Source organism: Oncorhynchus kisutch, linkage group LG5 (genome assembly GCF_002021735.2).
Source record: "Oncorhynchus kisutch isolate 150728-3 linkage group LG5, Okis_V2, whole genome shotgun sequence".
NCBI lineage: Eukaryota > Metazoa > Chordata > Actinopteri > Salmoniformes > Salmonidae > Oncorhynchus > Oncorhynchus kisutch.
This window is the reverse complement of record NC_034178.2, coordinates 17,656,912-17,662,318: the sequence shown is the minus strand read 5'-3', so window position 1 is coordinate 17,662,318 and position 5,407 is coordinate 17,656,912.

The following is a 5,407-nucleotide window of genomic DNA, read 5'->3' as shown; positions in this document are numbered from 1 at the left end:
GTCCTAACAAAATTTAGTAGGCAGAAACTTTGACAGAAAGTAAGGTGGAGTCATCACAACACAGAGGCCACCCTCACTTCCCCAACTTGGCATGCTGGAACATTATAACAATAGCCTGTCACTGCGCTACTATGGTTAATTTTGAAGTCTCCATTAATTTGAACCCGCACAGCTTTTTTTAATTTTTTATCTCAAACGACACAATTGTAAAAAATGTTAATTAATGTTGTGACTTAGCCTGAAACAAGGCAACATTACGCTGTCACTGAAATAAGTATGTTTTGTTTGAGTACATGAGCTTGTTTGGAAATGAGAAGGCAAATTAAAAATATGGGAATTGCAATGTCTCTGTCATTTCTCCCTGGAAGTGACTAAATGAATTGCGTGTTTGATACACCAGCATCCTGTTTAATTGCTATTCATATGATTTCGATGACATCCGGATCAGGTATCTGGACAGGCCTATTCTCACAAAAATCCTTATTTAAATCAGGTCAAAGGCAAAAACACAGAAATTGTCCACAATACAGCCCGGGTCTTAACTTGTTCACTCTTTTGTCGCAAAGAATTGTTCTCTTTCTCTCTATGCAGAGCAGGGCTTGCTAAAACAATTATATCCTCTCTCGCTCGCTCAAACGCAAGGCCTGAAATACATTCGTACACACCAAAAACTGTTGTTTTATATAGCTTAATAACACAACATATATATTGATCTCCACTAGGCTAAGACATACTAGTCAGTGTACCCTAAGGTTACAAATTAACAAAACAAATTAGTTCATTTGTGAACTGGGGTGTTCTAATGGTTAGGGTCACTGCCTTCAACCCGCACATATAGGTCTACAGTGTTGGTGTGGGTTCGATTCTGGCCCATGCACTTCTGGCACAAGTAACTCAATACCTGATTGAGTTGATGTCATTACACATTTCATATATGTATTGTCCAGGTTTAATTTACTCCTGATCTTAGGAAATAAATAGGAAACAAATAAGAACAGTCAGTAGGCTACACCAACATTCGTTTCCATTCATACAAAGTGTTGGATCAATTGCCATAGTAGATTTGCTGTGGTAAACAAGGAAATAATTTATTTCCATTGTACTGAATGCTTGTCAATTAGATAAATCGTCCTTTGCCTATTAAAAAATGACTAAGTTGTTGCAATGACAGTGCCAACCACAGGGCAAACATATTTTGAAAGACGTTGGTTGCAAGCATCTTTTAGGGAGCAATAATGTATGGGTTGCGGAACTGGTGGCAGTGAAGTCAGACACAGGAGAGCAGAAATAGGTAATAGCCAAAGCAGTTTAATTTCAAAACCAACGGCAATAAGAAAATAACCTACATGGGTACAAACCAGACGCGCACCAGTAACATAGTGCACAAGCACTTACAAACAAACAATTCCACACAAGGACATGGGGAGAACAGAGGGTTAAATACACAACACTTAATAAGGGAAATGGAAACCGGTGTGTAATAAAACAAGACAAAACAAATGGAAAATTAAAAGTGGATCGACGATGGCTAGAAGACAGGTGATGCGCAGCTCCAGCAGCACTCCGAGCCCAGCCTCGGGGACAACTCGGAGGGCGAGGTGCAGGACGATCCGAAGTGGAAGGACGATCGAACACAGTGGAACTCCCGCAGCATTGAAGGGTCCAACACGTCCTCCACCGGAACCCAGAATCTCTCCTCAGGACCGTACCCCTCCCAGTCCATAAGGTACTGAAGGCCCCTCGCCTGACGTCTCGAATCCAGTATGGATCGAACGGAGTACACCAGGGCCCCCTCAATGTCGAGGGGGCGGAGGAACCTCCCGCACCTCAGACTCCTGGAGCGGGCCAGCCACCACCGGCCTGAGGAAAGACACATGGAAGGAGCGGTTAATACGGTAATCGGGGGGAAGTTGTAACCTGTAACTCACCTCGGTCTTTAAGGACTTTAAATGGCCCCACAAACCGCAGACCCAGCTTCCATCTGGGCAGGCGGAGGGGAAGGTTTCGGGTCGAGAGCCAGACCTGATCCCCAAGTGCAAATACCGGGGCCTCACTGCGGTAACGGTCTGTGCCGGCTCTCTGGCGCACTGAAGGTGAACATGGGTGGTGTCCCATGTTTCCTCCACGCGCTGGAACCAGTCGTCCACCGCAGGAGCCTCGGTCTGACTCTGATGCCAAGAAGCCACCAGTACCCACTGGAAGGGGGAGAGGTTAGTGGAGGAGTGGTGGAGCGAGTTCTGTGCCATCTCTGCGCAGGGCACGAACTCTGCCCACTCCCCCGGCCGGTCCTGGAAATAAGACCTCAGAAACCTTCCCACATCCTGGTTCACGCTCTCCACCTGCCCGTTACTCTCGGGGTGAAAACCCGAGGTGAGGCTGATCGAGACCCCCATACAATCTATGAACGCCCTCCAGACCCTTGAAGTGAACTGGGGACCCCGATCAGACACTATGTCCTCAGGCACCCCGTAGTGCCGGAAGACGTGTGTAAACAAGGCCTCCGCAGTCTGTAGGGCCATAGGGAGACCGGGCAGTGGGAGGAGACAGCAGGTCTTCGAGAAATGATCCACAACGACCAGGATCGTGGTGTTTCCCTGTGATGGGGAGATCGGTCAGGAAATCGATCAACAGTTGTGACCATGGCCGCTGTGGAACGGGTAAGGGGTGTAGCTTAACTCTGGGCAGATGCCTAGGAGCCTTACACTGGGCGCACACTGAGCAGGAGGAAACATAAACCCTCACGTCCTTAACCAAAGTTGGCCACCAGCACTTCCCACTCAGACAGCGCACTGTCCGACCAATGCCTGGATGACCAGAGGAGGGTGACGTGTGGGCCCAATAGATCAGCCGGTCACGGACAGCAGATGGAACGTACAGACGACCAGCGAGACACTGGAGGGTAGCGGGCTCTGCACGCAACACCTGCTCAATGTCCGCATCCAGCGCCCACACTACCGGCGCCACCAGGCAGGAGGCCGGGAGTATTGGGGTGGGATCCGTGGGCCGCTCCTCTTTGTCATACAGCCGGGACAGTGCATCTGCCTTCGCGTTCTGGGAACCTGGTCTGGAAGAAAGAGTGAAAACAAAACGGGTGAAAAACATGGCCCACCCTGCCTGGCGAGGGTTCAGTCTCCTCGCCGCCTGGATGTACTCCAGATTGCGGTGGTCAGTCCAGATGAGAAAAGGTTGTTTAGCCCCCTAAAGCCAATGTCTCCACACCTTCAAAGCCTTGATGACAGCCAACAGCTCCCGGTCCCCCACGTCATAGTTTCGCTCCTGCGGGCTGATCTTCCTCGAGAAGAAGGCACAGGGGCGGAGCTTCGGTGGTGTACCTGAGCTCTGAGAGAGCACGGCTCCTATCCCAGCCTCGGATGTGTCCACCTCCACTCTGGATGCCAAAGAGGGATCCGGATGGGCCAGCATGGGAGCCGAGGAAAACAGAGCCTTCAGGTGACGAAAGGCCCTGTCCGCCTCAGCCGACCACTGCAAACGTACCTGGCCCCCCTTCAGCAGTGAGGTAATGGGAGCCATTACCTGACCAGAACCCTGGATAAACCTCTGGTCGTAATTGGCAAACCCTAGTAACCACTGCACCTCCTTTACCGTGGTGGGAGTCGGCCAATTACGCACGGCTGTGATGCGTTCACTCTCCATCTCCACCCCTGAGGTGGAAATGCGGTACCCTAGGAAGGAGACGGACTGTTGAAAGAACAGACATTTCTCAGTCTTGGCGTACAGGTCATGATCCAACAGTCGACCAAGCACCTTGCGCACCAGGGACACATGCTCGGCGCGTGTAGCAGAGTATATCAGAATGTCATCAAAAAACACCACTACACACTGCCTGTGAAGGTCCCTGAAAATCTTGTCTACAAAGGCTTGGAAGACTGATGGAGCATTCATCATACCCATACGGCATGACGAGGTACTCATAGTGCCCTGAGGTTGTACTGAACGCCGTCTTCCATTCGTCTCCTTCCCGAATACGCACCAGGTTGTAAGCACTCCTGAGATCAAGTTTGGTGAAGAAGCGCGCCCCATGCATTGACTCAATCGCCGTGGCGATAAGAGGTAGCAGGTAACTGTACCTCACAGTTATCTGATTAAAGCCTTGATAGTCAGTTCACGGGCGCAGACCTACCACCTTCTTCACAAAAAAGAAACTCGAGGAGGCGGGGGAAGTGGAGGACCGAATGTACCCCTGACGCAAGGATTCGGAGAAGTATGTTTCCACAGCCACCGTCTCCGCCTGTGACAGAGGATGCAGGACTCCTGGGACTCCTGGGAAGTGCAGCGTCTTCACACAATCCCCCCGTCGATGGGGTGGTAATTGAGTCACCTTCTTTTTGGAGAAGGCGGAGCCTTTTCGGCATATTTGGGGGAATGCACACGGTGGAGACCTGGTCTCGACTTTCCACCGTAGTAGCACGGAAACCCCTAAACACCTACCCGAGCACTCTCACGACCACCCTGGAGAGCCCTCCATTGCAATGAAACAGTGGGGTCATGGCAAGCTAACCAGGGTAGGCCTAGCACCACGGGAAATGCAGGAGAGTCAATGAGAAAGAGACTGATTCTCTCCGTGTGAGCCCCCTGCGTCAACATGCCCAAAGGAGCGGTGGCCTCCCTAATCAACCCTGACCCTAATGGTTGACTATCTAAGGCGTGGACTGGGAAGGGCATAGCCACAGGAACTATGATGATCCCTAAACTATGGGCAAATGATCTGTCAATAAAATTCCCAGCCGTGCCTGTATTGATGAGGGCCTTATGCTGGGAATGTGTGGAAAACACAGGAAAATTAACGAACAAAAACATGTGTGCAACAGAGGGCCCTGGGTGAGAATGGTGTCTTCTCACCTGGGGTGATGCCAGAGTGCCCTGCCTGCTGCCTCAACCCCCAGAGGAACCAACCCGGCACCGACCAGCAGTGTGACCTCTGCGGCCACAGATGGTGCACGAGACGGATCTCCTCCAGTCTTCCTGTGCGCAGTACCTCCCAACTCCATGGGCATCGGAACAGTGGTGCTGGGGATGGAATCAACAGACTGCGATCTGGACGTCCGCGAGTAGCCATCAGGTTATCCCGAATGGACAGGTCCACCAGCTGGTCGAAGGTGAGGGTGGTGTCCCTCCAGGCCAACTCTCAAAGGACGTCCTCGCTCAAACTTCAGCGATAGTGGTCAATCAGGGAGGGCCTTGTCATTCCATCCCGCTCCGGAGGCTGGTGTCCGAAAGTCCAAAGCATACTCCTGTGCGCACCTCGTCCCCTGCCATAGGTGGAAAAGACGTTCACCCACCGCTCTGCCCTTGGGCGGGTGGTCAAAGACTGCCTGGAACCGACGGGTGAACACTTTAAAGTGGTCCAGCACCGCATCTCCTTCCACTCATATGGCATTGGCCCACT